Here is a 12610-nt window from a genome sequence, read left to right as displayed (position 1 = left end):
AGCCATCTTCTCAGAAAAACTCTTCACAAAGTTCAAGAGTTCAAGACACGAAGGCTTTAGCAACTAATCCACACCTAATGACCCACCTAAGTGGGATTCAGGAAATCACTCAAGAAATCACTCAAGATATCCCTCAAGTAATTAAGGAACAAAAGAAGAAAAGGCACACTAGCCTGGGAACCTCCTCTCTGCCCAGAACATTGGAGGCTATACACCACACCTCCTCAACAGTATTTATAGGAACTCAAACACTGAGATCCTGCTCTGTTCCAGTAACAAGAAGCCGAAAGCACCAGCCTGAAGATGACGAGTGAGACCTCGTCGAAACGTCGCCTAGACACCCCAACTTTTACACGGGAAGACACCCGAGGACACCAAAACCTGCATTCCTGTACCCGTGAAAATCTACGAAAGCAAATATCTCACCTCTACGGGGAGGAAACCTTCCAGCTGACAAGAACCTACGAGAAACTAGAAATCCGAAGAGCCACCATCTTATGTGATCTCTTGTTCCTACGCAACTGCCGAGACAACAACTTAATTCCCACATGCTTCCAACTTAAATTCCACTCTAAAACCCCAGCTACCGAAAGGATCCTGAAACGAACTGAACTATCTCTAATCAGAAACGAACTACACAAGAAAAGATACCTACTAAACCAAACCAACAAAGATCTACTCACTCTTCACCTCAAACTCTGTAACAAAATCCACCCTGCACTCTGGGACAAATGCAAACAACTAGCCGTCTGGAGAGCTGAAACGGAGACCTCACACAAGACAGACACACACACCAACAAACTCCACAAACTAGAGAAACGCCAGAAGCCCAGCCACCCTCCACAACAACCCATGAAACAAACAGTACATAACATATCAGACAGGATCCTCACCTCAACTGAAACCAAAGTACTCTCCAAAGGTTTCAACTTTGCAGTCGCCCCGAGACGCATCCCCACGGAAAACATCATATGCGGAGTCGAAGCTAGCCTAACCAAAATCAATCCAGATGAAGCCAATAAAATCAGACTTGAAGTCACCAACATCCTCTGCTCCAGCAAACCACCCAGAAGCAATTTACACAAAGAAGAACAGAAAGCACTCACCAACCTGAAGAAAGACAACAACATAATCATTCTCCCAGCAGACAAAGGTAATGCCACTGTTGTGATGAACACATCGGACTACCAAGCAAAACTATCAAATCTACTCCAAGACCCTACCTACCAACCTATAAAAACAGATCCCACCACCTATCTGGAAAAAACCACCAAATCCAAAATAAAAGCCTCTCCTATCAGTGAAGAAATCCAGCTAAGAATCATCCCCAGAGAAAAATCATCCAGATGCCCCAAACTCTACGGCCTCCCCAAGATACACAAAGAAGGAACACCACTCAGACCAATAGTCAGCTCCATAGGCTCACCTCTACAAAATCTCGCTAAATTTCTCGCCAAGCAACTTCAGCCCTATGCAGAATCCATCTCTTCACACGTTCCAAACTCCTTCCAGTTCATAGAAACAATAAAGAAGCAAAACCTACAACCCAATGACCTACTTGTGAGCTTCGATGTTGTATCTCTCTTCACACAAGTGCCCATTAATGAAGCCTTGACAGCCATTCAAAACAAATACAATCCCCCCGAATACATCTTGGACCTGACCAACCACTGCCTAACCAACACGTACTTCATCCACAATGGACAAAGATACAAACAGATAGAAGGAGCACCTATGGGATCACCCCTCTCACCGGTCATCGCTAACCTGTACATGGAACACTTTGAAACCAATGCTTTAGACAAGTCAGAACACAAACCCAAACTTTGGCTCAGATATGTTGACGACACCTTTGTAATTTGGCCACACGGGAAGGAAAAACTGGATAGCTTCCTCACACATCTCAACAGCCTACACCCCAAAATACAATTCACTATGGAAATAGAAGCCAACAACCAACTTCCCTTCCTTGACGTCCTAATCTACAAAAAACCTGATGGCTCCCTAGGACACACTATCTACCGGAAAAAAACACACACCAACCGCTACTTACATGCACAATCACACCACCACCCTGCACAAATAAACTCCGTAGCCAAGACTCTCATCTCCAGAACCAAACGCCTGGCTGACGAAGACCACTTGACAACTGAGTTACAGAATCTCTCAAATGTGTTAATTGCCAATGGATACCAGCAAAACAGGGTTACGAAGCTAATCCAAAAAGAAACACCCCCCAAAATCCAAGACACAGAAGAAAACAATGGCATAGCCCTCCTTCCTTATATCAAGGGCACTACAGATAAAATTAGCAAAATCCTCCATAAACACAATATCAAAACAGCCTTTTGCACCAACCAAAAAATAGCCAATATCCTCAGAAACCCCAAGGATAAAATTCAGTTGGAAAACCAAGGGGTCTATGAAATACCCTGCAAAGTCTGCCCAGCCACGTACATTGGACAAACAAACAGACGAATAAATGCACGGATCGCAGAACACAAGAATGCCGTCAAAAAAGAAGAAAAAACTTCCTCTCTTTTCCAACACATGAAAGAAACAGGACACGAAATTAATTTTGCAGATTCCAAATTGCTCTTTAACATGGAACATCACCACAAGAGAATAATCATGGAAGCCATCGAGATAGAGAAACACCCTCACAACATGAACAAGCGTGACGACACATCCCGCTTGCCAGACATCTGGAAATTAGCCCTCCCCACAAAATCTGACACCAGATCCAGAGGCACACAGAACGCCATCACCAATCAACCACACCAGACCCAAACCCAGACCCTCTCCACAGATAAATTACAGACACCATCCAGTAGCCAAACCAGGGTGGCACCTCCGGATGCTGCACCCCCCTGCAATCCCTACACAGATCTGGCTGGCACAGGCCACAAAACCACAGCTCGCCCCTATACACGAAGCCAAGCCAGAGCACAACCAAGTGCAGTACAGCCATCTTCTCAGAAAAACTCTTCACAAAGTTCAAGAGTTCAAGACACGAAGGCTTTAGCAACTAATCCACACCTAATGACCCACCTAAGTGGGATTCAGGAAATCACTCAAGAAATCACTCAAGATATCCCTCAAGTAATTAAGGAACAAAAGAAGAAAAGGCACACTAGCCTGGGAACCTCCTCTCTGCCCAGAACATTGGAGGCTATACACCACACCTCCTCAACAGTATTTATAGGAACTCAAACACTGAGATCCTGCTCTGTTCCAGTAACAAGAAGCCGAAAGCACCAGCCTGAAGATGACGAGTGAGACCTCGTCGAAACGTCGCCTAGACACCCCAACTTTTACACGGGAAGACACCCGAGGACACCAAAACCTGCATATATATATATATATATATATATATATATATATTCAGTTCAGCACTTTTACTCTTCACAGCATCTCAACTGGCTTCCAAATGCCAAAGAAATTTCTAGGAAACACTAGTATGAGCAGCCGAATTCTTTACGTACTAGGTCAAGTTATGAATATTTTCCAAAAATCTGCTTAATCAAAGAAAGCAAATTAACAGTATGTTAAATCAAGCTTGCTTTTGTGTCTGTATGTCTGTGGTAACTGACAAGTCACCAGATGCTGAAGATCAATAAGTGTTTTGCATATTTTAATTATTCTTCTGGGTTTAGATCTTAATTACTCTTATGAACTTCAGGTAGTTTTGGCAGACAGAGTTTACCTTGAAGCTGTGCGCTTCACTGTTGTTTCATCAATTAATACAAGATGCCCGCATGCTGGTGTAGTAGTTGAGTCTGTCACTGCTTTTCATCCTGGCAACTCCCACTGAATAATAAAATTTCAAAATAGACAGGTTTTACTGTGTGTCTTCCTAACTATATAGCTGGGTGCATTTCACATGTCATCATAGCAGGAGCTCAGGATTTATATTTAATTCTATACTATTTATTTCAACTGAAGACAACTGAAGCCACGTAGCTATGTGAAAGAGCACATGTTTTGCATGCTAAAAATCTCAGCAGAGGCTTCGCATGCAGGTGCAGGATCAGATACCACAGTGAATTGCAATTTCTTGTTGTATATTTAAGCCATCAAATGCCCTGGTGAGCATTAATGTTTGTAAATTCCTTCTAAATGTTAATAATGAATAGAGTGGTTCACCACCAGAGGCCTCATTGTAGCCATTAACCTTGTTTATTATGACAGTACCGGTTAACACCAGTGTTAAACAACCTGTATTATTGACACCTGATTAGTAGCTTTGTAGTAAGCCAATGGTTGCCATTTTGTTACTTTGATGCGATCTTGTCTGAAATATATTTCTCTATTGGTATCTATGTCATAAATGAAGAATAAAGCAACCAGTGCTATTTCATTGCCAAGAGTAGTATTTACTATTTATATACATGAGGCCCAGAATCAGTCAGCAACTCTAAATCTGGTAAAAGTCCCTGTCTTTCCCAATCAAGCAGAATGATTCACAGAACGGGACATATAACAGATAGCAATTTGGGAGGTGGTTGGCTGTCACAATGTGTAGGAGCAGATTACTGGAGATCATATAATATTTGCATGGAGGGGTAGAATAGACACAAAATGGTTTCCTTGAAGTACTTTCTTGAACTCTTTTCTTTCACTATATTATTATATCTAGGAAAGTAGAAGTTTGGAATTATGACAAAATTATGTTGCAGTTAGATGCACATTTGTTTCCGATTCGTGGATATAGTGTTACTGGCAAAATCTAGGACTTCCCTTTCCTTACCCCCTTAAAAGAAATCAAATGTTAATGACTGTACATTGAACCACTGCTGCATCTTCTCATGATGATTTCCATTCCCAGTGGTGTGATAAACTACAGAGTGACTGAATAAACACTTTGGTTTTAATTACACTTGTAGTCTGTGTCTATATACACAGTGGTATTCCCTAAGCAAAACTTGAGTATACATATTATAGAAAATGTTTTTTTAAACTTATGACTTATGGGTCTTTAATTTCATCTCAGGGTTCTGCTGACTACATATCTAACCTGGCACATTCTTTGCAGATTTATACTATCTCTACAGCCAGAAGGCAGAAGAATTATAGCCCAATAATTTTCAGACAGCAGCTTACTCTATTTAAACTCCACAGGTTTCTTTAAATTAATAGCAATTAGCTCACTCATATTTGTGGAGGACACATGGTAGCAGCTTGTAATTACCTAGTACCTTACTAACATTGCTAGATGCTGTGCAGTGTACAGAAAGGGTTGCTAGTGGTAAATTATGCATCATTAGCATTCTTTAAGTTTGCATTATCTAAAGTGAAACTTTATGACTTGTTAATATCATGTCCTTTATCATCTGACCTCAGCCTGGCCCATCACTTCAGCGATAAAATTAAAGAAGGGGGTTGCAGTGCATCAGATAGCATGAAGCAGACCTTTATTACATCAGCAGCAGCAACAAAATCCCTGAAACCCCATAAAGCAACATGATTACACAACATGGGGTGTGCTCCCTTTGGTACTAAAATGCTCTCCTCTTTGCATAATGCAAATAAATTGATGGAATTTAGTATTTACGAGGGAGATAATCTGCCACAGTACATAAATCAAAATGAAGCTGCAGAGGGTGGGCTGCACAAATGGGCTGAGTCACAGTCACACTAACCAGGCTTTGAGACATATTTTACAGTAGCCTGCATATCTGTGCACCTCTCAGAATAAATCCTCTTAAATGATTGATGGGGATGGACATTCTCTCAAGATGTGAATGCTGGAAATGTGTAATAAATCAATCAATCTACAGTCTGAACAGACACCCTGTGTCTGCTATCTGCATATCAGGCTTTTGTTGTTCTCCTTCACTGCTCTGGAAATTTGCCTGGATATTTTTTTTAAGGGGGAATTTGGAATGGTTCTATTTTTTTCTACACTTGCTTGGAATGAAAATTGCCTCAGCTCAGGTCTAAACATTTGCTGATTTAAAAGGGTAGAATTACAACATATAAGGGAGCCTGTAACTAAGTGTTGCATTGTATCCTCACCCTTCAAAAACCAGGACTCCGGTCCACAATTCCAAACAGGCAAGCCGTGGCCTCTTATGGGAACTTGATTCCATTCCTTATTTTCCATCCCACCAGAGAGGACATTGAGCCTTCTGTGGCTATTGAGTATGTTCAGTTTTTATTGGGTTCTTTGGGATGATTTCCCCTTGCATTCCCTCCCCCAGGGTTTTGTTTTGTTTGCCTTTCTGCAAACACCAGCATCCCTAAGAGCTTCCCTCTTGTTTTGGCTACAGTCCTATCAGCACATAGCAACTAAATTTGCTCTTAGGAGAGAAAAGAAACTTTCTGTTTCAACAAATGGAGTTACAATGTGTATTATGATTTTTAAAACACACACACAAGTGAGATCATTTTTAAACTGGATTGTTCTATGATTGTAAATTAATGTCTTTTATTAGGACTATAAGTCGATTTAGTTATCTCAGCAATACCTTAATCAATGGGGTGCTACAGTAGGAGTTGTAGTTCAATGTAAGTGATGTACTGGGGTGGGGTGGCCCAACTTTGAATATATGCTTCTCAATGCCAGCCACTCTTAAGACACTACATATTACCTGGATCCATTTCAGTCCATCTTTTTGTCCAGGTTCAGTTCTGAAAGTACGAATTTCCCACAAGAAAAAGACATTGTTGGGAAGTAGTTCAATGAACCTGTGAGGCAGCATTTGACCTGTTTGGGATGAGGCTTCAGCTGCACTTCCACTTAGGGATCAAATTCAGACAGCAGAGGTGCCATCAGAACTTCTCCTTACCCTGAAGGCATGTGTGATGCAGTAGCTTTCACCAATTAGGCTAATGCCGTTAATAAATAGCTTAAATAAATGAATGTCTGGGGTGTTGCAACCCTCGACCGATGCTCAAGAGACAGAGGAAGATGACCTAGTTGAATCTGGGGCTGGCTACCATTGGCAGAAGAGCTAAACTATGTTCCTGGTATGGCACCTGTGGCTTCTGTGAAATAAAAGCCATGAGCCTTGCAGACACCTACCCCAAGCAGACTTTATCTGACTTGTCACCTGCCTCTGTTTTGACTGTGGCTGCCCAAGAGCACAAGAAGTGCACCAGGCAGGAGGCCACAGAAAAATGCCCTATTAAGCATTTGGTCCCTTACCCTTCTCGCCCTGATCTGGCCACAGTGATCCATGCGACAGTCACCTCCAGGCTTGCTTATTGTAACTCGCTCTACGCTGGGCTGCCCTTGAAGCTGCCCCAGAAACCCCAGCGGATGCACAATGCCGCAGTGAGACTCCTTATGGGGTCCTTGCTGCGTGACCACATTCATCCAATGCTTTACCAGCAGCACTGGTTCCCGGTGGACTACTGCGTCAGGTTTAAGGTGCTGGTTTTGACCTTTAAAGCCCTATGCAGCCTAGGACCCTTGTACCTACGGGACTGCCTCTCCTGGTATGTCCCACAGAGCACCTTAAGGTCCATAAATAACAACACTTTGGAGGTGCCGAGCCTCAAGGAGGTTAGACTGGTATCAGCTAGGGCCAGGGCCTTTTCAGCAGTGGCCCCAACTTGGTGGAACGCTCTGTCACAAGAGACTAGGGCTTTGCGGGATTTGACATCTTACTGCAGGGCCTGCAAGACGGAGCTGTTCCGCCTGACCTTCGGCTTAGAATCACTCTGACCCCTTATATGGGATTTGGTATATAAATCTTCCCATGGATAGCTGGCTCGGGTGAATATCTGATGTTTGCTCCCTTTATTGTCTTGATGTATGGACTACTACTAAAATGAGGCTGCATTTTAAGCTGTATTTTAAGCCGTATTTTAATTAACTGGTTTTTTTGTTTTGTTTCCCCCCTTATTACGCTTTATTGTAATTTATATTTGGTGTTAGCCACCCTGAGTCTGGCCCTGGCTGGGGAGGGTGGGGTATAAATAAAAATGTATTTATTTCTTCTTCTTCTTCTTCTTCTTCTTCTTCTTCTTCTGGCCAGGAATTGGTGGGGTGGGGTGGCAACCCTATAATTCACACTCCTAAGGCAAGTTGGTAGGACTTAGGAGCGTGAAACTTTTTGGAGGGACTTGTGTGGCCTCACCCCACCTGTAGCCTTTGTTAGAGGAAGTTGTTTAGGTGGATCTTTCTATGGTGCTGCAACCACCTGTCCAAAATTAATCTTTTGTTTCCAGGCACAATTCAAGGTGCTTGCTTTGACCTTTAAAGCTCATTATGGCTGAAGAACTGCCTGTACCCATGAGAATCTGTCTACTCGAAGATCTTCATCAGAGGACCATTTCTGAGGGATGAGGCAGGTGTTGGTCAGGGCCTTCTGAGTAATGGTGTCTGGTTGTGGAATATACTTCTGAGGAACACTCAGTTGGTGCCTTCCCTGTTAACTTTTAAGTACCAGAAAAATCAACTTGACTCTATTCAGGCTTTAACAGATGATATATATTTTTTACTAATTTTTCTATTCTTTGTACTCCTATTATTCTACTTTTACTGTTTTATTTCAATTTTATCATTTTTCATTTTAATTTGATGGTTTTAAATTGCCTTGAAAGGCAATTTATGTTTTTTATGTTCAAAATGGAATATAGATTTTATAAATGCATAAATGTTTCTCTCAGTGATAGACATAAAGGGGGGGATCTAATTGATCTATGAATTTAGATCTAGTTTTATTCAGATGGAACAGCTCATAGCACCCAGTTATGAACGAACTAAAATAAACTTGTGATAGTATTCCACTTTTACCCAATTCCTAAAAACAAACAAACAAACAAAAAAACACCATCCACAAGGCTTATAGTTTTCATTACAAAGCAGTCCTCTAGGTACCAACACAGAAGTAAGTCACATTGAGTTCAATGGTGATTGCACAAAAGTAATTCCCAGGATTATAACTTCACTTGTCCGACAATCCCTGATTCTTAAATTATGAATATTGTGCCTGGTTTTTTTAAAACCACAGGGAAACACATCCCTGTGTTTTGCCCTATTGTTTTCTTGGTAGGGAAAAAGCAATGTACTTTCCATGTCAAAGTTTTGATTGCTTATAGCTGATGCCAGTGGAGATGCTCCAAGACCTTTTCTTGTATTTCTCTCATACCAGGATTTGAGATGGAATAAGCTCCTGCCCAAGAAGGGCATCTTGCCCATGATAGTGTGCCTAATGAAATATGAATCAATTTTGCTCCAATTTACACCAGATTTCAGACTTATACTGAGATAGCTACTGTCCTAAGCAATATATTTGAGGAGCTTTATAATACCATAGAAGATTAGAAACTGCTAATCCTCCCTTTTCAATTGACTTTTGTGTGGTTGGCAGAAAATGTTAGATAATGTTATATGGGCAGGTAGCCTGAGGGTCAAGACATCAGCTATGCAGAAACCAGTTTATATTGGAGGATTAAGACTTCCTAATCTTCGGTGGTACAGTGGTACCTTGGGTTACATACGCTTCAGGTTACAGATGCTTCAGGTTACAGACTCCGCTAACCCATAAATAGTATCTCGGGTTAAGAACTTTGCTTCAGGATGAGAACAGAAATCACGTGGCGGCAGCGGGCGGCCTCATTAGCTAAAGTGGTACCTCAGGTTAAGAACAGTTTCAGGTTAAGAACGGACCTCCAGAATGATTTAAGTTCTTAACCCAAGGTACCACTGTATTACGAAGCTGCTTAGTTGTATTGGTTAGGGCAGTGGCTACCTCAGGATAAATAAAACATACTTTTCCGGGAATATGAAGAAAATTATCATTGGCTGTAAAACAAGATTGATTCCACCAAGAGTAATATGTATAGTCACTTTTGGATCAGCTAACATAATCTGAGATGGGGAGAAATTTGATTCTGTTTGCATTTTAATGAGAAACTACCTAATTTACATTTCTCAAACCATAAACCAAAACACAACTATCCTTAAAAATCTACACTTACCCAAATTTGTGATGCAGCTCTTCAGCTAAGCAATGTTTTCAAAAATGAATATATTAGAAGGAATTCCACATGGACGTATTAGTGTCAATGTGTCTATTAGGAGAAATTCACATTAAAATGCAGAATAATTTTCATAAGGGGTTTTTTTTAAACGAAAATAATAATCACAAATTAATGCAGAAATATGGCTAAATGGATTTAAGATTGGAGAAATGGCAACCAGAGAACCAGATTTGTTCTTTCCTACTTATCACGAAGTATGTTCTATCTACTGTCTTAACCACTTACATTTTCTAGGGAACTCCTTGGTTGTAGAAGTGTTATCTCTTTATATTAAAGAGATCAAAACCCATGTTTCAATTTCCTGCAGTTAGCAGTTTCCTTTTCCTTAATTCCAAAGTAATAGGGGTGAGGATTCCTATTTATTCAGTGTTCTGGGATGAACCTATTCATTTCAACCTCCTTGAACTCACACATAGATAGGAACATAGATATGTGGGTTAAGTTGCATAATCAACAAACTGATCTGTCCATGGATCTGTACTGTGCTTACAAGGTGGTCCAAGGACTATCTCCCTCTTTAGCATGTTAACCTCCTTAGAACAGCTAAATTCTCCTCTATGTTCAAAAGGTTAAAAAATAATAATGTTCCCATACACCTCCCATACACCTCCCTTCCTGGATAATTGTATGGAGAAAATCAGGTTACCCCCATCAATCTGTGAGGACAGCCATCTTTTTTGCACATGCAATGTCTTTGTAAGACTTCTGGGGTGGGTGAGGGGAACACTGAGGCAGCCACCATCCCCTTTTCCTGTTTTCACTACCCCTTTAATCAAACCCCTCATAAATCGTCTTTGAGTGATTAAAACATGTCTCTGTCCCACCCCTGAACCCTATGTACTCAAAGTTTGTCTTAGAGTGTTTCCACACCACAAAACAAACAAACAAGGAGGGAAACAGAAACACCACTTCTGCAGTTTCTTCAGATGTAAAACCAGTGGACAGAATGTTCTTCAGTTTACAATTCACTTTTGTTCTCAGCTTAGAAGCAAGAAGATGGATGGAAAAAGAAAGGGTTGCAATTTTATGGAAGAGAAGGGCATAACACACTTTAAGTTGACAATGCAAAAAGCTTAGGAAAAGGAGGTGACGGTCCCAATGATCTCCAGTAACTGGCAATCAACAGAAGATACTCTGATTTCTATCCCAATCAAGAGACATTTTGGAGGCTTTGCCTCACATTTTGTGAACCACCTTTTTTAGAAAATTTCTCCTTCCAACTGTATCATTATGACCTCTACAATCAACTGAGAGCATCTATACCATCCATGTGCCACATTTGAATGGCAAAAAAGCATTTTCAGTGTTTGCTCTTCCAGCTCCCTTCCCCTGATTCACCTACCAGTCTAACCATCATCCTGAAGTGCTGTAAGATGTCTCAGGTGTTTGTTGGCTGGATTTCAGTTGGACAAAAAAAAGATGAGCTTAATTTATTAGATTATTATGTTTTAATAGGTGCTTTGCAGGATGGTATGGGGAATGCAAATTCAAGTTCAGCTAGAAATGTACTTTGTAAAATACTTGCAATAAAGTTAATGACCATTATGAATTTACAGATGTTTCCTAGTATTGCATGAGCTCTTTCACACATTCCATGTTCCATTTTCACAGCTTTTTTCTATATACAAATTCAAAAAACCCACCCTTGCATATACTTCTGGGAAGAAGCACAAATGATCCTAATACTGGGTTAGGAGACATGGGTACAAGCTTCTTTTTCAAGCATTACGGCAGCAGCATGAAAACAGAAGCAACAACTCAAAATTATCACACTGCACTGCAGCTAACATGTAATGGCTAAGTTCCACTGAAACTAATAAAACAGGTTACTCATAACCAGTGCTTTTTTCTAAACATAAATGTTTAGGGGTACTCTCATTTTGACTCAAGAAAACCACCATTTTATAGTTCAAATCGGGGAAAATAAATACAGTAAATGGACAAAAGTACAAAAATTCACAAAATGTTTAGCAGTCTGCGTACCCCCGGAAAAAAGCACTGCTCATAACTCAATTAAGTCCCATTGCTTTCAGTAGAACTTTATCACAACAAACTTCTGCATAGTTTGGGCCAATATATTTTACTGAATATTGTTCTTAACTGAGTTATCTCCAACTTTAGCAGCACACCAGATTTATGTTCCCCCTTACACACACACACACACACACACACACACACACACTTTCTTCCACATTCCACCAAGTCCTCATTAATTTCTCTCATTCCATGGCATTTAGTTTTGGAAAGAACTAACTTGTTACAAGGGGGTAGCTGTTGACTGAATATTAGGCGACTCATTTGACATGGAACCAATTTCCTTGAAGGACGGTGGTCAGTTCCATGCTGGAGGTATTCAGGTAGAGGCTAGACAGCCATCTGTGCTCTAGTCAGAATTATTTGAATCAAGCAGGGGAATTGGGCTCGATGCCGACAAGGTTACTTCCAACGCCCCATGGTTCTGTCTCTTTTATTATGTTAACTGCTAGGTACATCCGTTGTTTCATATTTACACAAAGGATGGTCCATAGTTGCATATGCTTCAGGTAGAGATAGAAGCACTACCAATAAAGAAGATTAGGTATACACACATTTTTTGGTAGCAATTTATCCCCGT

General features: G+C 40.8%; 1 long non-coding RNA gene across 1 annotated transcript in view; it reads right to left on the bottom strand.

Moving 5' to 3' along the window:
- LOC310677020 overlaps positions 1–12610 on the bottom strand; it is a 53314-nt gene that overhangs the window by 34208 nt on the left and 6496 nt on the right. Inside the window, exon 2 of the long non-coding RNA XR_014510860.1 lies at positions 3707–3810. This is a non-coding gene — a long non-coding RNA (uncharacterized lncRNA). The remainder of the gene's footprint in view (positions 1–3706; positions 3811–12610) is intronic.

This window comes from Podarcis tiliguerta, assembly GCF_965153285.1.
Source record: "Podarcis tiliguerta genome assembly, chromosome: 4".
NCBI classification, from domain to species: domain Eukaryota; kingdom Metazoa; phylum Chordata; class Lepidosauria; order Squamata; family Lacertidae; genus Podarcis; species Podarcis tiliguerta.
Note: the sequence above shows the minus strand (reverse complement) of the source record. Positions and strands in the feature narration are given on the sequence as shown.